Source organism: Neolamprologus multifasciatus, chromosome 10, assembly GCF_963576455.1.
Source record: "Neolamprologus multifasciatus chromosome 10, fNeoMul1.2, whole genome shotgun sequence".
In the NCBI taxonomy this organism is placed as follows: domain Eukaryota; kingdom Metazoa; phylum Chordata; class Actinopteri; order Cichliformes; family Cichlidae; genus Neolamprologus; species Neolamprologus multifasciatus.
In genome coordinates, this window is record NC_140448.1 from 5,598,192 (window position 1) to 5,625,469 (window position 27,278).

Genomic DNA, 27,278 nt, shown 5'->3' on the forward strand with positions numbered 1-27,278 from the left:
CTTACATTGTAGAAAATGAGACATTTTCAAATAAGTCAATGTTTGTTTTCCAAAAGGTTCTTGGGTTAAATGACAGTTTGGCAGATTTGGCTTTTGAACAAAGAAACTAGGAGATGTAGTAAATGAAGCAGGGTGAATGTTTTGTCCCTTACGATGTTTTGTTCGTGAAGAAGAGCCGATGGTTCCGACAACATTGGAGACAAAAGCAAAGCTGACCCTTTAGTTTCTCTTTCCTCCGCGGCCTCCAGCATTTTTACGAGCAGACAGACGTTCATCACGTGCACGCTCACAGCAGCTGAGCATAGCATGATTTTATTTGTCTAATTATGAAAGCCAAATCCAAATAGGAGCTTTTATAACATCTCTTTTATAGTACAAGGGGCAAAGGAACAGGTAATAATGGGGTTTGTGCTGCATGGCTGCAGATGCAGTGAAGGCTTGTTGTTTTTTTACACAGGGTGACTTTCATGGAGCAGATGGACCGACGACCCGACGTGAAGGAGTGAAAGGTCTGTTAGTTTTCATTCCACCTTCTAATACTTTAATTAGAGAGGATTAAGTGGGCAGGAAGTGACCTGAGCAGGTGATCAAACACTGAACAGGGTAATAATAGTCGCACACGTCAAACATAAGCACTAAATGCTCGGCTTTTATTGGAATTGCAGATACTTATTCAGCTTGCTACAGCATTATACAGCATATGTGTGCTTATATGTTATTATTAGATCACCATGAAGTTTTTCTGCTACAGCCGTATGTGCAGGCTCTTTGATCAAAATCATATTTTAATGCCAAAATAGAATTATTGTTCTTATCAATGAATTTTAAAACAGGCAAAAAAATATCAATATCACAGCATTTATTTATATATACATATTTTTGGTTAAGATGACAAATTTCCGTTATTTACTTGAATTTATGAACAGAAAAATCAGTTTCAGCAGTTAAATATTTCTGACTTCTCAGTGAACTCCACTGTGCCAGCTCAAATCTGGGTAAAAAAAAACATAAATTCAGACTATTAATTACCTCATACATAAATCGGGATGGGAATCAAGAACCTAGTTGTCCAATTCCTGGGAACTGTTAGTCGTGCATTTGAGGAGGAAAGTAGCGGCGCAGTCCAAACGTGGATTCAATTCAATTCAATTCAATTTTATTTATATAGCGCCAAATCACAACAAATGTCGCCTCAAGGCGCTTCATAGATACAGAGAAAAGCCCAACAATCATATGACCCCCTATGAGCAAGCACTTTGGCAACAGTGGGAAGGAAAAACTCCCTTTTAACAGGAAGAAACCTCCGGCAGAACCAGGCTCAGGGAGGGGCGGCCATCTGCTGCGACCGGTTGGGGTGAGAGAAGGAAGACAGGATAAAGACATGCTGTGGAAGAGAGACAGAGATTAATAACAGATACGATTCAATACAGAGAGGTCTGTTAATACATAGTGAGTGAGAAAGGTGACTGGAAAGGAAAAACTCAATGCATCATGGGAATCCCCCGGCAGCCTACATCTATTGCAGCATAACTAAGGGAGGATTCAGGGTCACCTGGTCCAGCCCTAACTATATGCTTTAGCAAAAAGGAAGGTTTTAAGCCTAATCTTAAAAGTAGAGATAGTGTCTGTCTCCTGAATCCAAACTGGAAGCTGGTTCCACAGAAGAGGGGCCTGAAAACTGAAGGCTCTCCCTCCCATTCTACTTTTAAATACTCTAGGAACAACAAGTAGGCCTGCAGAGCGGGAGCGAAGTGCTCTAATAGGGTGATATGGTACTACAAGGTCATTAAGATAAGATGGGGCCTGATTATTTAAGACCTTGTATGTGAGGAGCAGGATTTTGAATTCAATTCTGGATTTAACAGGAAGCCAATGAAGGGAAGCCAAAACAGGAGAAATATGCTCTCTCCTTCTAGTCCCTGTCAGTACTCTTGCTGCAGCATTTTGGATTAACTGAAGGCTTTTCAGTGAGTTTTTTGGACATCCTGATAATAATGAATTGCAGTAGTCCAGCCTGGAAGTAATAAATGCATGAACTAGTTTTTCAGCGTCACTCTGAGACAGGATATTTCTAATTTTAGAGATGTTGCGCAAATGGAAGAACGCAGTCTTACATATTTGTTTAATATGTGCGTTGAAGGACATATCCTGGTCAAAAATGACTCCAAGGTTCCTCACAGTGTTACTGGAGGCCAAGGTAATGCCATCCAGAGTAAGAATCTGGTTAGATACCATATTTCTAAGCTTTTCAGCGCCGAGTACAATGACCTCAGTTTTATCTGAGTTAAGAAGCAGAAAGTTAGTGGCCATCCAAGTCTTTATGTCTTTAAGACATTCCTGCAGTTTAACTAATTGGTGTGTGTTATCTGGCTTCATGGACAGATAGAGCTGGGTGTCATCTGCATAGCAGTGAAAATGTATGCTATGTCTTCTAATGATGCTGCCTAGGGGAAGCATGTATAATGTAAACAGAATTGGTCCTAGCACCGAACCCTGTGGAACTCCATAATTAACCTCAGTGTGTGAAGAGGACTCTCCATTTACATGCACAAATTGGAGTCTATTAGATAGATATGATACAAACCACTGCAGTGCAATACCTGTAATACCTACAGCATGTTCTAATCGCTCTAATAGAATATTATGGTCAACAGTATCGAATGCTGCACTAAGGTCAAGAAGGACAAGCACAGAGATGAGTCCACTGTCAGAGGCCATAAGAAGATCATTTGTAACCTTCAATAAAGCTGTTTCTGTGCTGTGATGAACTCTGAAACCTGACTGAAACTCTTCAAATAAACCATTCCTCTGCAGATGATCTGTTAGCTGTTTGACAACTACTCTTTCAAGGATTTTTGATATGAAAGGAAGGTTGGAGATTGGCCTATAATTAGCTAAGACTGCTGGGTCTAGAGATGGCTTTTTGAGTAAAGGTTTAACTGCAGCCACCTTGAAGGCCTGTGGTACATAGCCGATTATTAGAGATAGGTTGATCATATATAAGATCGAAGAATTAATCAATGGCAGGACTTCTTTGAGCAGTTTTGTAGGAATGGGGTCTAAAAGACACGTTGATGGTTTGGAGGAAGTAATTATTGAAGTTAACTCAGAAAGATCGATTGGAAAAAAAGAGTCTAACTTAACATCAATGGTACTAAGAGTAGCTGTAGATAATATTACATCTGTGGGATGATTATTGGTAATTTTTTCTCTAATGATAAAAATTTTATTTGTGAAGAAGTTCATGAAGTCATCACTAGTTAACGTTAAAGGGATGGTTGGCTCAACAGAGCTCTGACTTTTTGTCAGCCTGGCTACAGTGCTGAAGAGAAACCTGGGGTTGTTCTTATTTTCTTCAATCAGTGATGAGTAGTAAGCTGTTCTGGCTTTGCGGAGGGCTTTCTTATAAAGCAACAAACTATTTCTCCAGGCTAAATGATGATCCTCTAAATTTGTGACACGCCATTTCCTCTCCAGATTACGAGTCATCTGCTTTAGGGTACGTGTTTGAGAATTATACCACGGGGTCAGGTACTTCTGATTAGAGACCTTAGTTTTCACTGGAGCTACAGTATCCAGAGTCGTACGTAGTGAGGAGGTGAAATTATTAACAAGATAATCGACCTCTGTTGGGGTAGCGTTCAGATAGCTGCTCTGCTCTGTGTTGGTACAGGGCATTGACGATGATAACAGTGGCTGGATTATATTCTTAAACTTAGTTACAGCGCTTTCAGAAAGACATCTACTTTGATAAAGTCCACTCTCCACTGCTGCGTAATCAATTATTGTAAATGTAAATGTTATCAAGAAATGATCAGACAGGAGAGGGTTTTCAGGAAACACTGTTAAATGTTCAGTTTCTATGCCATATGTTAAAACAAGATCTAGAGTGTGATTAAAGTGGTGGGTGGGTTCTTTTACATTTTGAGAGAAACCAATTGAGTCTAACAACAGATTAAATGCCATGTTGAGGCTGTCATTTTTAGCATCTACATGGATGTTAAAATCACCCACAATAATTATTTTATCTGAGCTCAGAACTAAATTAGATATAAAGTCTGAGAAATCAGACAGAAACTCTGTGTAAGGCCCAGGTGGACGATAGATGATAACAAGTAAGACTGGTTTCTGAGTTTCACAGCTGGGGTGGACAATGCTAAGCATCAGGCTTTCAAATGAATTAAAAGTCTGTCTTGGTCTTTCATTAATTAATAGACTGGTGTGAAAAATTGCTGCCACACCGCCCCCTCGACCTGTGCTTCGAGATTTCTGGTAGTTAGAATGACTCGGGGGTGTTGATTCATTTAAACTAACATAATCATCCTGCTGCAACCAGGTTTCTGTAAGGCAGAGTAAATCAATTTGTTGATCAATTATTAAGTCATGTACTAACAGAGACCTGGAGGAGAGAGACCTAATATTTAATAATCCACATTTCACTGTTTTACTCTTTGGTTCAGATGTGGATACTGTATTGTTCTTTCTTTGTGATTGTTTAAGTTGTTTGTTTTTTGTCTTTTTGGAAGCAGACACAGTCTCTATGGAGATGGGTTTTTGGGGGGGTAGCAGGAGGAGAGAAGCTGCAGAGAGGCGTGTAAGACTGCAACTCTGCTTCCTGGTCCCAACTCTGGATAGTCATGTTTTGAGGGGTTTAATAAATTTATCGATATTTCTAGAAATGAGAGCTGCTCCATCCAAAGTGGGATGGATGCCATCTCTCCTAACAAGACCAGGTTTCCTCCAGAAGGTTTGCCAATTATCTATGAAGCCCACATCGTTTCTGGGACACCACTCAGACAGCCAGCAATTTAAGGAGAACATGCGGCTAAACATGTCACTCCTGGTCTGATTGGGGAGGGGACCAGAGAAAACTACATGGACAGTACTTTGATTTTTATTGCACAAAAGGATGAGAGCGCACAGCAAAGTGCATCTAGGACAGAAAGAGTTGCATTGAGCTATTAATACAACTTTGGCTATTTGCAAGCACCTGCACAGCCAGCATGCTAATGCTAAGCTAACCAAAGCCATGCCGACCACAGCCCAGCAGCCAGACCCTGAACTGACTCTTAGGTGTTCGTTTCTTCTACTCAGACATGATGTGCTGGATGCCTCCAGGATGAGCTGGAAGTCTCTGAGATGAGCTGCTGGTCCTGAAACTCAAACCTGGACAAGTGTTAAAAAAGAAAAGGAAATAAATCTCCAAAAGTTGATTCTGTTCATCTGGACGTAGCGTTTTCTGGGAGAAACGTTTCGTCACTCATCCAAGTGACGTCTTCAGTCTCAGCTGACTGCAGGTTTCAATCTTATAAACAAACATTTGCATAATGACTGAAACCAGCCCACTGAAGGAACAATGGGCTGTGAGGTCAGTTCCTTAATCATAATTATGCAAATTCACATGACCATTGATCAACAACCACCGACCAAAACCCACTGATCAAAACCCACTGATCAAAGCTCACTGATCAATGACCATGAGTACCATTCACAGAGTTGGGGAATGGCTGCAATCACAGCATTGTAAGATGGTGACAGATGGACCCTTAGGCCCCTCCTCGATTCACAGATGGTCTTTCCCTTTTCACGTAAATGGCCTCCTTGACTCCGCCCTCAAACCAGCGTTCCTCCCTGTCCAGGATGTTACATCCTCATCATTGAAAGAGTGTCCAGTGTAGGTGTAAATAGACTGCAGAGTCCTGGCCTGACGAGGTGGCTCTTCTGTGTTGTGCCATCCGCTTTGCCAGAGGTTGTTTGGTTTCCCCGATGTATAAATCCTGCACTTAACAGCTACACTATGTTACTCTGTTTGTGTCGGGGACCCGATCCTTGGGGTGGACCAGTTTTTGGCGCAGCGTGTTTTGGGGTTTAAAAGCCACAGAGACCTGGTGTTTAGAAAAAATGTGTCTCAGCTGCTCCGATACTCCTGACACGTACGGGATCACTGCAGGTTTTCTCTTAGTCAGAGGTTGTCCTTCTCTCCTGGATCAGCTGGAGCTTTCTTTAGGAGCCTTCCCAGCTTTGACAAAAGTCCAGCTGGGATAACCACATTTACTCAGGGCCTTCTTGAAAGGAAAGCAAATAAATCTTTATTCAAAGATCATTTCAAATGAAATGAACAAGTCAATAATAATGCTTTTTCACAGGTGAGTAATATACTCATCCTCTCATTTATTCAGCTTAAATGTTTTTGACCAGCTGCAGTTTTTAGAACACAGCTCGACAGAAATGCCTTGAAATAGGAACAATCTCCATGTGTCTTTATTTCTGTGCTCTCAGCACAGAGTGGGATGAAATCAGATCCAGCAGGGACTTTTTACTGCAGGAATGTAGACGTTCCCAGAAAGAAGAATTAAAAACTGATGGCTGGTGGGCAGAGATGCAAGAAGGAAGAAATGAGAAGTGAGTATCAGTATTGTCAGTATCGTACTTTTTGTCAGCAGGAATATACCGTCTGCCAACCACGCTCTCACTGGTTTACAGATTGTGTCCTTTTGTATCAGTGTATCTGTAAATCCCTCCATCCATCCTGGAGATCCAGCAGGCTGAGCCAGCCTACTGAGCCAGAGAGAAAGGCAGAGGGAGACGCTTTCAATCAGCAGGTGGAAAATACACAGCTCAGCAAAAGTCTGTCCAATTGTGAATCTATAGGATTCTGGTGATATGAGAGAGCCTGCTCCAATATTCTCTTTGGCTGTTTTGTTCTTCCTTACCATAATGTGACCTCTGAAAGAGGTCAGAGGTCACACTTTTCATTAACGCATAGAGCAGAAACTATAGCTCAGTCTTCCTTTTTGGAAACAGTTCGTGGGTTAAATGTAATTTGTCTGTGTGATATAGAGGAAATTCATCACACGGAATATTTAATAGGAAGTATTTCCTGCTGAGCTCATTTAGCAAACATCCCGTTTCTTATTAGGCTCCAGATGCTCAGCTGTTAAAGCTTTTTCAGAATCGATTTGTTTTCCTCTCTTTCCCTGCAGCACCATCAAAGTAAATGCATGCACTGTCCGCGTGAAGCGCCTCATCTACTGTGCACTCGGGTCATGTTTAATGAAACAAACAACAACACGCCCACCCGCAGCAGATACTGGGCAGCAGTTGTCCTGAGATGACTGGTGCCAGACTGGGCGAGGAAAGAAAGAACAAAAGAAAGAAAGGAGAGATGCCACCGAGTGCCAAGGGAACAGTGCAGCATCGGCTCGCCAAATCAATAGGTACTGTGAACCCTGAAGAAAACGATCCTGCTGTGAGCCAATAAAGCAGACACTCACTCGTATTAGGGGACACATCCACTTATTACTGGGGTCACTTGATACTTTCTGAAAGGTCCCTCTTCTTAATTAGGCCGACAATCCTCTTTATTTTCAGCCTTTTGAAAGAATACAAACATTTAAATCCTTAAAATAAAAATATTCTATTTTTAATTATTATAAACTCGATTTAAACAGAGAGCTTCCCTCTGTGCTTCCCACAGGTCTGTGACTTTTTAGTGCCTGTTATGAGTCGTCTTAGCCGACGCTGATACCGAAGAGAGTCCGGTCTTTGCCTGTCGGCTGGTTTGCTAACAGCATGAAAAGAAACGGTTTGGTTTCCTTCATTGGCTGTGTCCCAATTCAGGGTCTGCAGCCTTAAAGGCCGCATTTTAAGGCCGATTACGTCACCGCTACGCGACGAAGGCTGTCCCAATTTAAAGGCTGCTCGAAATGCGGCCCTCAAATGCGTCCTTCATTTCCCTGAATTTTAAGGACGTGGCGGTGTAGACTTCATGGCCCAACATATCCCAGAATGCATAGCGCGGCGGTGGGTGTGGATAATTTTGCCAAAAAAAAAAACGTTGGATGAGGGGCGCCCGAAGAGTAAACTTTAAGTAAGTACTGAATATTATGTCACTTATTTATGTGCAAATGTTTACGAAGAACATTAAAACATTACTGTTGGCCACATGTCGGCAAAGTTATGTGACATTAGTGACGTTTGTACTAACTTGGTTTTAAAGCCTTTACTTTAAAATATACGCCGTTCAATAGCTGAGCTTAATCAGAGAATGATCAAAGCTCATGTAGAAACAAACAAATGAACAAAAGATTTTCTCCTTCATTTCTGTCAAACAAAGCTGTATGAAACGTTTCCAGCTGTTAGTGTCATGGTTGCTAGGCAACCTGGGCAGCGCAACGGAGGCTACACCGTCCCATTTCACAAGCCTCGCACTTCCGGCCTTAGCGGTCTTTAAGTACGCGGCCCTTGAGGATCGTTGAGGCTGCGTACTTTAAGGCTACAGACCATGAATTGGGATACAGCCATTGGTGCAGATTGCCTCCATTACGTCCACACTTTCATCACTGTTAAACAATCTGATCTCCAGATTACCTGGTTCGAGTCCTGATTAGTCAGACTTTAGCAGCTGTAGGTGAATAAACTAGTTTGCATTTGTAACCCCACGTGTGTCATATGTACGGTACTGTCAGGGCGTTTGGGATCTACATCATCAGTGTGATCCATAATAATTTGCACAAAAATTCCAGATGTTGCAAAAATAATAAAAAAAAGAAAACTCATATATTTTAAAGTGTATATGTATTTCTTACTCTTCTTATATTTATTGTTTGTCTTTTGCACTAAACGGAGCCTCGTCGTCTCGTCAATAAAGTTTACTTTGACTTTTACACACTGATATTTATTTATTTTATTTAACTGACAGAAGATTCAATAAACCCTCCAGTTTGTTTGTTTTTGGTAATTATTTAATGGCTCAGACCTTATAGGGTAAGGTAAAGACACTATTGTACAACCACATGTTATATGTGCATTTATGAATTTTGAAAAGCAAACTGTGAGAATGACAAAGAAATTATTATTTAAATCTTTATTTGCATCCAAAATCATGAGTTTCGTTTATGGGGGGAGCAGTGAAGGATGAGTTTTTCCTACAGTTCGGAGGAATTGTCAAACCCCCCCCAAATAAAAACAGAAGTCTAGATAATTTAGTTACTCCGCATGAAGTTGATAATTGTGGGATTTGGCGGTCTCTGTTGTGGTTGTCTTTTATCACAGACAACATCAGAGGAGGAAATAGGAGGCCCGGAGCAGATGCCGCCTGCTGCATGCCTCCAGATGATTAAGAACACACCAAGAGGACGAGGTGGGGGAGGTGCACAGCAGATGGTACAACACTGCCCCCATGTGAGAGAATCCAGAGGCAGTACAGCAGCTCCTCCTGTCTCATATTTTCCCAAGCAATGCTGAGTTTGTCAGAGCACCGATACATCTTTCAAACCTCCTGCAGAGAGTCGTGCAATTTTATGAGCAAGGTTTTACGTGGCTTTCAGCCTGGATCCTCTCGAGCTTAAATCCCCACGTCTCCAACCTTTGACACTTCCCCTCCTTGTTTACAACGAGAAAAACTGCCAGTGATTTTCTTGTCGGTCAGCAAAATAAAAGCAGTAGAAATACCAGCAGAGTGTGAGGGCAAGAGTCGGAGAGGACAGACAACACTCACAGATTATTATACGAGCTCTGCAAACAGCTTTTCCACCTTAAGAGTCACCTGTGGATGAGGTGGGTGTTTTTTTTGGCAGAGACGGGCAGAAAAGTGGCTGTGAAGACTGTTAATGTTACTCAGTTCCTCCTGACCTTTCCGGTGGCATGTTTGCTGGCTTCTTTGAAAAGGGCAACCATAAAAAATAAGAGCAAGACTTTTCACACAGGCTGAATGCAGAAGAGAAAACACCTCTGCAAGGCTGACAGTGTTTGCAACGTATGCAGACTGATTTAAACACTGATACTGACCACTCTGGTTGGGAGAGCAAACCACAAAGGGATGCAATATTTTAGCGATCAGTACCAAGGATATGTGACCCAAATATATACAGAAAGGAGGATAATTACCACAAGATAACTGAGGCTGAACCTGCCAAATAAAGGCTCGGTCTACTAGGAGAAGCATGGCCTGTTCTTCTAAGACCTGAGTGTGCTCACAGATGGAAGGCAAGCCCTCCATCCCGTCACGCTTTTGCAAAAAAATCGAGTGGTGAACCACCAAACGTGAGGACGACAACAGAGAGCATATTATAACAAATATAAACAGGACCATGCATGTATTTTAAAAGAAAGAAGGAGTTTCTGTAAGCATGCAGTATGCTGTCCTGTGGTTTGTTAAATCCCCAACCCCACGATCCGGTAGCCCGTGAGTCGTTTGGAGCCGAGTTGAGGCTCGGATGTGAAATTTATGGTTTTCAGGGTTTTTATCGTTTTTATCATCAACTCGGTTTCCCTGAGTCTTTTCCTGAGTGTTATGAACAAATCATCTTTTTTTGGTAGCAGTACTGGTTTTATTTTGTTGTATTTATCGCGACACTTTACAATTACAATACAATTTTATTTATATAGCACATTTAAAAAACCACAGGTATGCCAAAGTGCTTCACAGAATGAGTTAAGAGCAATAATAAATACAAATATAAAGCACAAAATACAAATATACAAAATATACTAACAGGCGGGTGACATAACTAACCAATAATACACCAGGCATAGTAGGCACTAGTGAAGTCCACACACAATGCTGAAGGTTAAAACATTATAAACATTAACAAAGTGATAAAGATAAGTTCCAGTACACTAGAAATGTGGGCTCTAGGAGGCGGGGAAAGCAAGGCTAAACAAATAAGTTTTTAATCGAGATTTAAAAGATTGAATTGACTCAGACGCCCGAATAGCTAGAGGGAGGTTATTCCAGAGGTAGGGTGCGACAGCGGCGAATGCGCGGTCACCTCTGGTCTTGAGCCGAGATCTAGGTCGCACCAGCTGATCTACTTTAAAGGCCGGTCTGTGAAAATATTGTCGGACATAAAGCGGTGCAAACAAGGCTGGGGACCGCTGTGTTAAATGATCACACCTCAGTCATCTCTACATGTGTTTCTGTATTATTAACAAACACAAAGACATAATTGTCTTAAAGGTTTGTCACACAGTGACATCACACATGAAGCTCATTTTTAGCACAGCTACGCTGCGGATTCAGATGACACACGCTAATGAGCGCAGCTTCCCGTACTACCGAGCAAATTTCATTCTGACAGGGTAGTGGGAGAAATAAAAGCGAGCTCCTCTTTTCCCTTGTTCAGCACAACGGCAGCTTTGTTCTTAAAATAGTCGGCCTTGTGATTTAAATTCAGTCTGGAGTATTGAGAGCAATGAGACAAGATCAAAGAGGTCTCTTTAGACTCACTTACTGCAAAAAAGAGACGAGGCAAGAGAAAATACAAGTCTCGCTGGATCACACGGGGAAATTGTTCTCTGCACATTTCCAGCAAATCATATTAGATAGAGTCACTGTGGCAACTAGAGAAGATAATCTTTAATGTGCTCTTTAATGAGAGGGAAAATGTTTGTCTCTTGTGATTGAAGCCCTCGCTGTGCAAATTATATCCAAATCAGTTCACCAGCATGGGCCCTTCAATGATGAAAAGTAGCTGAGGGATAGCATTCAATTAGTGCATTAGATTGAGACAATCAGAACATGTAATGGGCTTTAAGGCTTTGGCTACGAGCTCGTCAGTCAGTGAATGCCACTGGTTCCAAAAAAGATCATCAAAAAAGCGAGCTAAAATGCGATATTCCTTTGGACTCCCTTTGCTGGACTGAGAAGGTTCGGCTGCTTTTATGTGCACAGTGTTGTGTTCACCTACAAGCAGCAGGTACGCTGTGGGGTCTAGGCAGATTTGTCAGATGCATACTGGTGCATTGGCTGGTCAGGAAACATGCAGAGGAATTTTTTCTCCCATTTGAAAAGACAACAAAACTGACATTAAACTTATCCTGGCAAAAAGACAACATTAATTAGCTAATAATTAGGTGTTATGTAGACGTTATCGTGTAAGATTGACATGTTTGCACATAATCTTGACTTTTTACTACTGTGTTATTAGTGTATGTCACATTATTTGTGAAAGTCTCATGCCTTCTGTGTTCAAATTTAATACTACTCTATAACAAATAGATAGAAACTCTAACTCTAATAATAACTCCTGGAGCACAGGTCGTAATGAGCTGTAACCTGGTTCTGCTGGAGGTTTCTTCCTGTGAAAAGGGAGTTTTTTTCTCCTGCTGTTGCCTAGCGCACGCTCATAAGGTGGTCGTTTGATTGCTAGTCAGATAATTCTATTAAAAAGATATATATATAAAAGATATATAGATAGATACAATATTACAAATTGTAATTGTTAAATTGTAACTGAAAAGTGCAGTTAAGTGCATCGATTTAGCCAAAGAGAGGCCTAGCAGACAGCTGCTGGATACAACTCACTGATTTAGCACACTTGTCAATCAAAGTGACCGTGCCCCTTTTAACCTTAAAAAAATCTGAACTGGTTAGTTTGAAAAAGAATTTACCCACCATACAGTTTGTAATGTTAGCTTTTTCTGTATAGGTTCCCTATCTGTTACGTAGCAGTCAATGTTTTAAGCAGTGTTTCTTGTGACGTTCAGTGAGTGTTGTGTGTAAAGTGGAGCTAACTGAGGTTTGTGTTTGTAGAATTACAAGGTTATGAAGGTTTTTAAGTCAAACTTAGCAGCAGTTTCTGACTTTGCAGATGTCCATTTGGAAGATATATTGAACACAGTAAACTGACATTTAATTTAGGAATGTTAATGACTAGCTGCTAGCTGCCTTGCTAACCAGCAACTAGCATACTAGCATAGCATGCTCAAAGACAGATGTCGCCGTGGCACTTTGATGCAGAATATAAGTGGTTATATGTTTGCTTTATTAGAGTAACAAACAGACACCCGCTTGACTGGAGGGATGCATAACCGCATTGTGTAGCTAACATCTGCTAGCACTGCAGATGCTAACATCTGCTAGCACTGCAGATGTTAGCTACACCAGTAGAGTGGCTGTGCCTCAGTGTGAGTAGTCTACCATTTGGCAGGTTGGTGGTTTGATTCCCCAGCTGCTGCAGTCTGAATGTTAAAGCATCTTTGGGTCTGATGCTGAATCCCAGCTTTGGTCAGTGCTGGGCCTGGGCGTAGAAAACAGTGAATGTGTGTGTCATTGGGACAGGAGTCAGTCAGCTTTTTTTGAATAATGTTTAAACTACAAGTAAATTACCTGCCAAAAGTATTCCCTGATACTCATAACCTGACATTCCCATAAGAGGACAGCAGATAGACACTGGACTCTGGGTGTTGAATATAGCTCGAGCAACAATAAGACCTAATCCATGCTTATAACATGTCTTCAACTATTCCAGGATCTAGCAGAAAAATGTCAACAGCTGCATGCACACAGACACACACTCATGTTTACAGTACGACCAAAGCTACAGCAGTTATGGAGAATATTCACACACCTAATTAAGGCTCGTTCTTTCTGTTTTCTTCTCTAGCATGCAAATGATACTAATGTGGAAATTAAACATTGAAACAAACACGCACACATAAAAGACTTTTTCTGACTCTTAGAGTTCAGATTGTGTCGTGAAGAAACATTTTTAATTCTGTGGTTCAGTCGTTGTTACCATCCACTTTAAACGATGGTGAAGAAATATTGTTAAAAAGCTTAACAAAAGAGAAATGAAACCTCCTCTAACAAATTCAGCAGCTTGTGTTGTTAGAGTCATGTGACTGCAGCTCCCACCCAGACACTTCATATCGTGTGACCCCAGGACTGCAGAGCTTCCCCTGTGAGAAATCAGCCTGGTCTCCAGCACGGCAGCTTGAGCCGACCCATCGGCTCGAGTTGGTTCATTACTCAGGTCCCCCTGGCCACGAGAGTCAAAGCCAGCAGTCTGATCACATTATCAATCAGAAGGATGTCGCTGAATTTGATTTTCTCGATGACAGGTGAGAGCAATGCAAATGCCTCGTGATATCAGTACCTCCCCTGCGACAACTGAGATCATTAACTGCAAACTGTCATCGAAGTGTGGAAAATGGATAGCCTGCACCTCACTCCCTTTTCCTCTTTGCACATCTGTGTAAATAGTAAAGCATTCATAGCCTGAAGGCAGGGACTAGGACAAGTGGGTAAAATGTAGATTAAATCTTTTTTATAATAAGTGCATACGGTGTTATATGTACTGTAGTAATGTCAGGGAAATGATCCTGTGGTGCTTTGCTGGAGAGTCGAAATGAGAAATGTAACAAAAACTATAAATCAAAAACTGTTTCTGATTCAAATTTGGCCTGCGATGTGTGCTGGATACCCTCCAGCATGTCAAAATAAAGACCCTTATACTAATTTTAATATTTGCTGCACTTTGTGCCAACATACCAGGTCATCCTGCTGAACGGACTCTCTCTAAATGTCTCAGCATAATCCCATTAACATGGGTAAAAACCAAGCATGTGTGTGATCTGACACGCAGCCTTTGAGCTGCATGTGCTCCATCTGAAAACTGCTGTCTGGTATCTGTGTGCACTCAAAATAAAGTTGGGCCAGTTTCAATTCAATTCAATTCAATTCAATTTTATTTATATAGCGCCAAATCACAACAAAAGTCACCTCAAGGCGCTTCATAGATACAGAGAAAAACCCAACAATCATATGACCTCCTATGAGCAGCACTTTGGCGACAGTGGGAAGGAAAAACTCCCTTTTAACAGGAAGAAACCTCCAGCAGAACCAGGCTCAGGGAGGGGCGGGGCCATCTGCTGTGATTGGTTGGGGTGAAAGAAGGAAGACAGGATAAAGACATGCTGTGGAAGAGAGACAGAGGTTAATAACAGATATGATTCAATGCAGAGAGGTCTGTTAATACATAGTGAGTGAAGAAGAAACACCCAGTGCATCATGGGAATCCCCCGGCAGCCTACATCTATTGCAGCATCACTAAGGGAGGATTCAGGGTCACCTGGTCCAGCCCTAACTATATGCTTTAGCAAAAAGGAAAGTTTGAAGCCTAATCTTGAAAGTAGAGATAGTGTCTGTCTTGCAGTTTGAAAGACACGTTTGTACCCTGTGCAAGTTTGAGGTGAAATCACATTGGGAGAGAGCCGGCGTCCACAAAGTGATCCAAATAGTTCAGTTTAAGTCACACGTAGTTTTTACTTCCTGCACTTTTTGATGGTACCTCGCATCCATACACTACCTGCTTCTTTTCCATACGTTTAATTTGAAGTTCGGCACAATCGTAACACCAGCTCCTCTGCTGGATTTAATTTTCTTTCTTTAATGACACTGAATGAGACTTTAACACACTTCGCTTTTGTAAAAGTTGCACGTTTTGAAGTGCTAACTCTGGGCAAGTTTTCAGATAATCAGCTCAGGTTATTCAAGTCTTTTACATATATTTATATTACTTGCCACGAGAGTGCTTCACACTGTGATATTATGTAGAAACTCAAAACAATGCATTAAAAATTCATAGTGTCCTTTTAACCCCGGCTGTGACAATGGAGCCCAGGGCAGCCTCGGATTTAGTGCTCCACAAGCAAAAGGAAAAAAACATCACAATTTATCTCGTAAAGGCTGAGCATATCAGTGCTTAAATGAATCTCATCATGCCAGCAGCTTTAGCCATCACTATTAATAATATCCACTTTTCATAATGCTGCTGATTTCTTTTATTTACGCTCAGTCGTCTCTGCTGGCTGCCAGTGGAAAGCGGGCCTACATAATCACTGCTAATAAATTAAGCCCAATAGAACTGTCACATCTCATTTGGACTCATTTGCACATGATTGTGTTTGTTTATGTTCAGTCTGGTTGAGAAAAAGCAGAAGCTTTGACTGGCAAATGGGTGGAATTAATGAATTTTACTGCCGTTCCTCTCCACTCTCCCTTCCTCACCGCGCTGCTGGAGAAATCAAAACTAAAGCACTTTCTTTCTGTTTCCTCTGGCAGCAATTCAACGTGCTGAGTTGAACGCAGCTGTCAGACATCAGCACACGTTCTTCTTTGATAATAGCGTATGCGTGTGTGCTGTTGGGTCTATCTTCCTGGATTATTAGTGTGGTAAAAGCAATCAGCTGCCAAGGGAAGATGATTAGGCTAACGATGATGAGAGGCAGGGAGTTGAGCTGTGAATGACAGACTGATCAGTCTTTTTTTTTTTGCCCCGTTTGGATCTTTAGCCGTCAGAATTGTTGTCTGAAGGCCAAGAAAGATGCCAACTTTACCAAGTGGATCATCATGGCCTTGCCATATTGGTCCATTTGATTGACCTTTATTATAATTATGTATTTATTTGATTTGATTTTCGGTTGTTACAGACGGGACAGACATGACTGGCGGATAGGACAGGGAGAAAGAATGAAAGAAAGAGAGGGAGAGAAAGAAAACCAGAGGGGAGAAGAGACGGTGAGAAAGGGGGGAAGAAGAAAGAAAAACAAACAAAACACCTGGATCACCTGTATGGAGAAAAAAAACAGAAGAGAAAACAAACAAAAAAGAGCAACATAATAAAAACAGCACCATCACAATAAACTAGCTAGCAGTAGATAACAGTAGATACTAAATATTACATGTTATTGTGCAGCAAGATCGACAGCGCACAATGTGCTTTGAGGTAGCAGCCAAGAAAGGTGTAGTTTGTGTCAGTGAACACTCGTGTGTACACCTGTGTGCATCAGCACGCTTGTATTCAAAAGGTTTCTCCATGTAACGATCTGTTAGGAGTGTGGGGAGCCATAGCCCCGGAGCCGAGGCCAGAGGGGGTTGCAGTGACGTGCCCGCGGGCCGCCAGCTGTGCCAGAGAGGACCGGGCCTCAGGCCCAGAGGCCACAGGCCTGAGGGCACCCCATCACCCAAAAAGTGATTTGATTTGATTTAATTTGATTTGATTCATCTATTTTAGAAAGTGTTCTGTATATTTTAGACAATGATTTGGGGGGTTTTAGATTTAAAAATTGTACCAATTCCAAAAATCTTTTCTTGTTGATCCCATATTGTATAACTAGTCTGTCAAACTAAATAAAGTCTGTTCCTACCAATATATGTTCCAAGTATTTAATTCCTTTACAACTCCAATCTGGCAAGTTGATCATATTATTGTTGAATTGAATAATCTGAGACTCTTGCAAAAGAGTTTATCAATGCAATCACCCCAGAGAGATTGGTTTGTGAGTTTTGGAGAAAAAGTAACACAGCATCCACATAAAGGCTGATTTTATGTTCCACGTTCTTGCATTTTATGCCCTTAATTACTGAATTCTGTCTAATTGCTGCTGCTAGTGGCTCAATAAAAACGGCAAACAGTGAAGGGGAGAGTGGGCATCCCTGCCTGGTGCCCCTCACGAGACAGAAGCTGGAGGATGTTTGGTCATTTGTTTTGACACAAGCTGTTGGGGAGTTATATAATATTTTTAACCAGTTAATGAAAGAGGTTCAAAACCAAATTTGCAAAGTTGCAAAAACAAATTCTTTTTTTTCTCCTTGTCCAAATTCAACAAACTCTGTCAAATGCTTTTTCAGCATCAAGAGACAATATTATGGTTTCAATATTTTTACTGTATGAGTAGTCTATCAAATTAAGTAATCTGCGTGTATTTGTTGATGAGAAACCAGTTTGGTCAGGATGAATTAAAAGGGGGATTATTTTCTCTAATCTCTTTGAGAGAGCTTTGCAAATTATTTTAAGGTCTACATTTATGAGGGATATTGGACGATAGCTTGAGGGATATACAGGGTCTTTGCCTGGTTTTAGCAGGAGACTAATATTTGCAGAGTTCATATTTGGTGGTAGTCTGCTCATTTTCTTTGATTTCCTGCAACGTTCTGTAAAAAACTGGTGCTAGAATCGTCCAGAAGTCTTTGTAAAATTCTGCTGGGAAGCCGTCTGGACCTGGAGCCTTATTATTGGGCATACTTATCAGGGCTACCTGGAGTTCACCTGATGTCAGTGATGAATCCAGTGCCATTGCTTGAGTGTCTAATAAGTTTGGAAGAGTTACATTGTCGAAAAATTGATCAATTTTGTTTTTAGATGGGTTTATTTGTGGTCAATACAAAGTTTTATAGAAATCCCTGAAAGTTTTGTTTATTTTTTTAAGGTCATATATTGTGTTCCCAGATAAATCTTTAACAGCACATATGGTTGTTTTTTTAATTGACTGGTTAGCTAGAAATTGTCCGGATTTGTTACCGTGTTCAAAATTTTGCAGGCGAAGTCGAACCCTAACCCTAAGAATTGAGTCTTTTTATTAATAATTTCATTTAATTCTAGTTTTGTTTTGTGTATTTTGTTCAATATTTCTTGATCTTGGTGGGACAACAAGTTCCTGATCAGTCTTAATGTAGAAAGACACTTACAGGAATTTATGTTACACATTAATTGATCAGAATCTATAAGATTGGACTTTAGTCAAGTGAGTTATGATTTTGGAAAAAATGTTTGGAAAAAATGTTAGCAAACTGAATAATAATGACAAAATGACATAAACATAATGTTTAACACATACTGTTCAATAGTAGTATATTCTACCAGAAAAGTAGGTTAACTATGTGTGCGCTCCCCGTCTGTTTTTCAGAAACTTGCTGGTCTGGCTCTATTTTATCGGCCGGTGTCCATCTGTCTGCTTTCTGATGCTGTCTGAAAAAGAAACAGACTCACACGAAGCGCTTCCAGGTTGGAATTGTCGTAAATCATCGGTACACCATGAGGAGAACTAAATCTGCAAAATGATTCATCTCTGTACTCGTTACAGTAAATTGTAACATTGTTTTTCAATGAATTATGTAAAAAGATTCATTAAGAATGAAGAAAACGGCTACATGCTGAATCTCTAACAGCAAATGACTCCATTGTTCCATTAATTACTCACAGCTTGTGTTAATTTCATTGTGTAATTTCATGCTGATTTGTGGTAGCTTGAGTCAAAACAGCCTTTAACACAGTGAAGCAGAAGCTTGCTACGGCTGGGTATGAGGCATAAAGACTTTTAAACAAGCTGTAGAATGAGCTACACCATGCTGACACGTATTGAACCAGTGAACCAAATAATAAACCGACCACCATCGGTCTCGTGTTAACCAAGTGACGACCTCGACGGCTCAAAAGTTAAGCCGACCTGGACGGGCCACACGCTGCAGTTCCTCGAGTGCAGAGGTCTCCAACTTCAATGAGCTGTGGGCCACTGTCGTCATGTGAGTGGTACAAAAACAAAGAAAGAAGAAAACACCCACAAATGTTTCTGAAAATGTTGTGTTTTGGTTGTTTTTTTTTTAATTAAAATATGTCCAACTTTACAATGTTTAAAAAGGTTTTGGCCTCTGTGTAAAGTTTTTCTAAGAGTGGGTGATTTCTACCTGATATTGGTGTTGGGGGTGTGGCCACTTTGACTGACAGGCGTCCAAACAGAGGACTCCAGAAAGGTTTGTCTGTTAGGCTTCATCCACTACTTTGAGCTAGATTGCAGCTCTTCAGTATGTGTGTGCTTTTGGAGGCTTTGTGGAATATTTTAATGGATTATCTGATTAATAGGCTTGCTGTGGGTTTCAGATCATCACAAAGGTTTTTGTGTTTAGTCTGTTACATAACAACAATTAGCCAATATGTCTGTCTTTGTGTTTTACCCATGTTTATGAATGCAGCTTGCTAACCAAGTAAGCTAGCATTAACTGAGTACCTATCCTTCATTTTTCAAAAGTCCATCATCTCTTGGCAAAGGTGGTCACACTTTTCTCCTCTCCCCTTCCCTAATCTTCCCCAGTGTTGGGGACTAACAGAGTACATGTACCGCCTTTAAACCTTGTTATCCACAAAACAGCATAACAGTAAAAGAAGAATTGACTGCGTTACAGTCAGTGCGGGATCAGCGGCTTTGCTCATGCGCGATTCATTTGCCGTTTGGACGCACAGGTGTGAACGTCTCCTGCCCTGATAGCAGCTGGGGGAGGACTATCCTCCGCCTGTGAGCGCTTTGGCACGAGTGAGGTGCCCAAGGCAGCACCGCTGCTTGTTGAGAGTAAGAGCGATACGCGTTTTCACGTCAAAATGTCGTCATAAATAAGTCTCCAATAACACCAGAAAAAGTCACCAGATTTGTCGCTAGTCGCTTTTTAGAAAAAAAGTTGCTAAGGGGGTCTGAAAACTCGCTAAATATAGCGACAAAGTCGCTAAGTTGGCAACACTGGTTGGAGCAGCCTTTCAATGCCTCTCTCTGTCTCTCGCTAGCAAAGACAACAAAATAAAGCTAGTTTTCAGTTACGAGCCCGACACAGAACCCAACGTATTAGCCAGAGGTCCCTTTACTACGGTTCGGAGCCGCGGACCTGTTTTATATACGCGCGGAATAGTTTTCTATACAAGATCGCCGCAAAAAGTGCAGCCTTACCTAATGTCCACCTGCTGTTACTCATTTATATTAAGATTTAAACATCTAGTTGGTGTTGGTGTGGAGAGTAACCTTCAGTAACAGTAATAAATCACAGCAATAGTACATTCATGTAGTTGTAAACAGCATGATAATATATTAAGTAATCCAAAGTATTCAGAATACGTTACTCTCATTGAGTAACGGAACGGAACACGTTACAAAATACATTTTGGGGCATGTAATCTGTAATCTGTAGTGGAATACATTTTAAAAGTAACCTTCCCAACACTGATCTTCCCTGCTTAGCTTCTTGTGTCCTTGTCTAGTCTCGTCTATTCTTTACTCTTGCCCTGGAGTCTCTCACAGTCTGTTCTCTAAAACCTAAACGAGGAATTATGGATTTGATCAACTGGTCCCTGAATGCAATTGACACCCTCTTCTCAATGAGAAGCCTGGGCTCGGGTGAGCCTGAGTGTCCTGGAGGTACGTTGTCTTATCGAAGATTAAAGAAAGCTGCCGCTGTGATTGAAACGATGGGTTGTGACTTCTCAAAATGGGCTCATTGAACGCAGCACGGATAACATCTCGGAGAAGCTCACGGCTCTCCAATGCGAGATTGAGAGACCAGTGTTGGACTGCTAGAACGGTTTTGAAATTCACATAAGCTGTTCACACTAAAGAATAAACCACCATCATTTCATGTGGCTACCATTTCGGCGCCAGCTGAGGTCTCAAGGCTGGAGCTGAACAAAACAAATTCTCCCTGATAACAGACGGTGTTTAGACTGTTCCTTCCTATCCTACAAGGTCACCTCGGTTGGCTGGAAGACTGTTTACTTAGCCTGGCAGGGCAAAGGACACTCTCTCAGCTGAACTCTGGACACAAACACATATACACATGCAGATATACACTCATCCCCCCTCCCCTTCCAAATGCTTTCGGACGGTGGATCAAAGGGCACCAGCGCATATGCTGCAGGCCCGGATGTGCTGTCTACACTGGCTGTCTCTCACCTTTTACCCATCCCTGTTGTCATGTGTTTCTGTGGTGTAAAAGAGTTTTTCATGTGCTATGCGCTGAGGTGTTTTTATTTCTGTTCTCAAACTGATCTCCCTGTTTGAGCTCAGTTTGGGGGGAGTTGTTTTTTCTCCTTGTCCTTCCTGATGTTGTGCATTTTTCCATTGTTCGGTTTCGGGTCGCTGCTCGTGTGGCTGACCGGCCAACTACCTAGCCTGACCTGTCTCCCCAATGTGATGTTTGTGTATTGTATGTTTGTCTCTTAATTGCCCCTTGGGGATAAAGTCTTCTGAATCTGAACCCTCAGAGTCTTGCATTATCACTGTGACTGTATACTAAATGTATACTAAACTGCAAACTAAGCTAATTAAACTACTCTATTGCTAATGTATTTCACTTCAGTACCACTACAAAGAGTAATACTGAATTATTATCATCAGTGATGAATTGTTTACGCCAAACTTTCACATCATTGAAACAAATTGAAATATAATTTCATCCTTTGAGCTTAACAAGTGCTGCACATGCTGCCCTCCAGGTGGACTTAAAGGAACACAATTGGAATGAGGTTTTTGCAAATGAAGATTCAAATAGTGCATATGATGCATTCTTATCAACTGTAATTTCACTATATGAAAAACATTGTCCTTTAATGAAAATCACTAGAAAGCATCACAGATCAAATAAGCCATGGATCACAAAGGGGATAGAAGATGCATGTAAAAAGAAAAATAATCTATATAAGAGATTCATAAAACAGAGGACAAAAGATGCTGAAATAAAGTACAAGTTATATAAAAATAGATTAGTAAATATTATAAGAACAAGTAAGAAAGAATATTACCACAAATTATTGGAGCAAAGTAGAAGTAACACACAAGAAACATGGAGGATATTAAATAGTATAATCAAAAAGGGCTCAAAAAATAAGAATTATCCAGATTATTTTAAAAAAGATAAAGATATTGTGCTTGATAAAACTAAAGACATTGCAAATGAATTTAATGATTTCTTTGTAAATGTTGGCTTTAATTTAGCAAAAGAAATTCCAGAGTCAAGAAATAATAACGACCTAAATAAACATATTACTCAGAATGTGTCCTCCATGTTTATTGGTGCTGTAACTCATAGAGAAATAATTAACATTGTGAAGACATTTAAAAATAAAAAGTCCACTGACTGTTTTGGTATTGACATGATATTAGTTAAAAGTATTATAGAATATATAGTGCAACCTTTCGCATACATTTGTAATCTGTCCTTTCAAACTGGTGTATTTCCCTCACAAATGAAAATAGCAAAAGTTATTCCAATCCATAAAAACGGAGAGAGAAGTCAGTTTACCAATTATAGGCCAATATCACTGCTCCCACAGTTCTCAAAAATTTTAGAAAAGTTATTTGTTAATAGACTTGATAAATATATTGAGAAGCATAATTTCCTAAGTGATAACCAATATGGCTTTAGAGTGAAAAGGTCCACTTCGATGGCAGTGATGGAACTTGTAGAAGGGATATCTAATGCTATAGATAATAAGGAATATACTGTTGGTGTTTTTATAGACTTAAAAAAGGCGTTTGATACGATTGATCATTCTATATTAATGAATAAACTAGAGAGATATGGCATAAGAGGGTTAGCATACAAGTGGATGAAAAGTTACCTGGATGACAGATATCAATATGTCGAATTCAATAATGTAAAATCTAAGCAGTTGAAGGTAACTTGTGGTGTTCCTCAGGGCTCTGTGCTGGGCCCTAAATTATTTATATTATACATAAATGACATATGTAGCATTTCCAAACTGTTAAAATGTGTATTGTTTGCTGATGATACCACTCTGTATTGCTCAGGTAAAAACCTGGAACAGCTTCTGACTACAGCGGAAAAGGAGTTAAATATATTAAAAAACTGGTTTGATGTAAATAAGTTATCATTAAATATAAAGAAAACAAAATTGATTATTTTTGGCACTAGACAAATGAAAAATGTATCTAAAATCAGGGTTAATGGAATTGAAATTGAAAGAGTGTACGAAAATAAATTTCTTGGAGTGATAATTGATGATAAGCTGAGTTGGAAGTCTCATATAAACCATGTGAAAACAAAAATGTCAAAAACCATTGCTATTCTCTATAAAACAAAGCATGTCCTGAACAAAAAATCATTATACACACTCTATTGTACTCTGTTGCTTCCATATATGACTTACTGTCTGGAGATATGGGGTAATGCATATAAAACGAACACTCTTCCTATTTTCAAGTTGCAAAAAAGAGCTATAAGAATTATAAACCAATCAAACTATATAGAACCAACTAACATTTTGTTTATTAATCTGAATACCCTGAAATTTTATGATTTAGTTGAATATAAAATGGCACAGATAATGTATAAAGCACAAAATAACTTGCTTTGCCCCAGTACTCAGAAGCTGTTCAAAGTCAGAGAGAGTCAATATGACTTAAGGGGAACAGATTTCTTTAAAAAAAACAAGATAAGGACAAATATAAAGCAGAGATGTGTTTCTGTTAGACGAGTTAACCTGTGGAATAGTTATGACAGTGATTTAAAAAGGTGTAGTTCATTTTCCTTGTTTAAAAATATGTTTAAAAATAGAGTATTAGAAAAATATATATATCAAGAATGAAAAGAGCAAAACAAAAAACAGAAAACCTCTTGATTCTTTTGCTTTGATGTAGTTACTTACTAAGGTGGTGGTGTTTTTTCTTGTTTGTTTGTTTGTTTGTTTTGTTTTTGCTTTGTTTGCCTTCTCTCACCCCAACCGGTCGCAGCAGATGGCCGCCCCTCCCTGAGCCGGGTTCTGCCGGAGGTTTCTTCCTGTTAAAAGGGAGTTTTTCCTTCCCACTGTCGCCAAAGTGCTGTCATATGATATGTTGGGCTTTTTGTTGGGCTTTTCTCTCTGTATCTATGAAGCGCCTTGAGGCGACATTTGTTGTGATTTGGCGCTATATAAATGAAATTGAATTGAATTGAATTTTATTATTTGCTTCGAGCCCTGTGTACAGGAGCTGCATGCTAAAAGATCTTTTGTTAAAAGGGTTGGCGTAATAAGCAAATGCTTCAGCCAATACCTTTTGATTAGCCTTGTCTCATGCTTTCTTGCTTTGTGGTAAATCTTTGTTCTGTCTTCACTGAGATATTTGAATGCTAATCAATAAACATATCAATCCTAAAAAAAACAAGTGTGTAAAGCACAGAAATACTGAATGCTTTGAACAAAGCCTGTGAAACCCTGCCTGCCACAAAAACATGACGTGACATATGACCGCGCTGCCTACAGAGCGGCTTCACCTGCACAAACAATAATCTAATCCAATACAAGGTGAGGTGTGTTTCCTGCCTATTCAACATGACTTCCTTTGATAGCTGATGCCAACATCCTTCCCCTTTGCTATATGACTCGCTCTGTTGCTACAGCATATGACACAGCTCAGCAGACACAGAGAGGAAGAGATTAGTGTCCACAAGAGAGAGGAAGCAGAATTTTCCCTTAAAGGAAGGGTGGTGGCATTAATGAACAGAGGGCCTACAGCAGATTTTAATTAGGATGTTAAAACCTCTTTAACCAATAAAGCTCTCCAAACATTGTTGTATCCATTACCGACTTGTTTCTCTCCTCTGCCTTGCTTCCTGCCAGTCTGCTATGCTAAAGTCCAACATTTAAGTTTATAAATGAATCATTTACCTAATTTTTTGAATACAACACAGCATTGGGTTTGAAACTAGAAAGAAAAGAATTAGAACGTGGCTGGATGCATTCTCTTTCTGGAGTTCCCTGAAGAGAACGCTGAACAGCTACAAGGATACTGGATGAATGAATGGATGGATGGATGGATGGATGGATGGATGAATGGATGGATTGACGATGGATGGATGGATAATGGATGGATGATGGATGGATGGATGAATGGATTGACGGATGGATGGATGGATGGATGAGTGGATGGATGATGGATGGACGGATGAATGGATGGATGATGGATGGATGGATGGATGGATGAATGGCTGATGGATGGATGGACGATGGATGGATGGATAATGGATGAATGGATGGATGATGGATGGATGGATTGACGGATGAATGGATGGATGAATGAATGGATGGCTGGCTGATGGATGGCTGCACGATGGATGGATGGCTGATGGATGGCTGCACGATGGATGGATGGATGGATGGCTGATGGATGGACGGATGGCTGATGGATGGATGGATGGATGGATGAATGGATTGACGGATGGATGGATGTATGGATGGAAGGATGATGGATGGATGGATGGATGGATTGACAGATGGACGATGGATGGATGGATGGATGGACGATGGATGGATGGATGATGGATGGATGGATTGACAGGTGGATGATGGATGGATGGCTGGATGGACAATGGATGGATGTATGGATGATGGAGGGATGGGTGGACGGATGAATGGATGGACGATGGATGGATGGATGGATGGACGATGGATGGATGGATGGACGATGGATGGATGGATGATGGATGGATGGATGGATTGACAGATGGATGATGGATGGATGGATGGATGGACAATGGATGGATGTATGGATGATGGAGGGATGGGTGGACGGATGGACGATGGATGGATGGATGGATGGACGATGGATGGATGGATGATGGATGGATGGATGGATTGACAGATGGATGATGGATGGATGGATGGATGGACAATGGATGGATGTATGGATGATGGAGGGATGGGTGATGGATGGACGGATGAATGGATGGACGATGGATGGATGGATGGATGGACAGATGGATGATGGATGGATGGATGGATGGATTGACAGATGGATGGATGGATGGATGGATGGATGGATGGACGATGGATGGATGGATGATGGATGGATGGATGGATTGACAGATGGATGGATTGACAGATGGATGGATGGATTGACAGATGGATGGACGATGGATGGATGGATGGATGGATTGACAGATGGATGGACGATGGATGGATGGACGATGGATGGATGGATGATGGATGGATGGATGGATTGACAGATGGATGATGGATGGATGGATGGACGGATGGATGGATTGACAGATGGATGATGAATGGATGAATGGATGGATGGATGGATGGATTGACAGATGGATGATGGATGGATGGATGGATGGACGATGGATGGATTGACAGATGGATGGACGATGGATGGATGATGGATGGATGGATGGATTGACAGATGGATGATGGATGGATGGATGGATGGATTGACAGATGGATGGACGATGGATGGATGGACAATGGATGGATGATGGATGGATGGATGGATGGATTGACAGATGGATGATGGATGATGATGGATGGATGGATGGATTGACAGATGGATGATGGATGGATGTATTTCTCAGCTCACTTCTCAGATTTGCCCGATGATGTGATGCATGAGGCAGGAAGGAAACCATTTCCAGTAGGCAGGTCGGTCACCCTCTGCTGATTCAGAGGGTAATTTCTTCAGTTTACCAATCAGTCTACATTTCAGCTGTTATATTCAATCGTTAATTGTGGGAAGTGATGAGAAGAATGACACATAAGTGGTACAGACTCATCTGTACAGTGTCGGTAATTAATTTTGGCATCTAGTAGGAGAAATACTAATAGCCAAGTTAGGAGGTTAAAGTATATGACCAGGCCCAACTAATGGAAGACCCCAAACCCTTCACACTCTGAACACTTTAGTGAGATAACATATCTCCCCTGGACTGGGAAGGACTTGGGGTGTCCCTTGATCGGCTACCCACGATTAGACCTGAGAAAAGCGTGGTGATGCAGGAGGAGGCAGGAATAAGCTACACACTCACATGCACTAATGCTGTCATTTCGTTCTAAAGTGTCCAGGAGTCCATTAAAACATTAGCCAGGATTAAGTTCCTAGTTTTATTTGCAACTGCTCATAGCACTCCACTCTGAGGTAGATTAAATGAAAAACATGTGTGGGCAGCACCAACATTGCTT

At 40.8% G+C, this 27,278-nt stretch overlaps 2 protein-coding genes across 2 annotated transcripts in view; one reads left to right on the top strand and one right to left on the bottom strand.

Annotated features, from left to right (window-relative positions):
• Positions 1-5,515: 5,515 nt before the first annotated feature.
• The window catches only part of nherf4b (NHERF family PDZ scaffold protein 4b), a 350,895-nt gene continuing 329,132 nt past the window's right edge, over positions 5,516-27,278 (top strand). Inside the window, exon 1 of the mRNA XM_085174010.1 lies at positions 5,516-5,531. The gene's annotated coding sequence lies outside the window, so the exon portion shown is untranslated. The remainder of the gene's footprint in view (positions 5,532-27,278) is intronic.
• The window catches only part of med13a (mediator complex subunit 13a), a 139,260-nt gene continuing 131,891 nt past the window's right edge, over positions 19,910-27,278 (bottom strand). The window contains exon 23 of the mRNA XM_085173980.1: positions 19,910-20,076. The gene's annotated coding sequence lies outside the window, so the exon portion shown is untranslated. The remainder of the gene's footprint in view (positions 20,077-27,278) is intronic.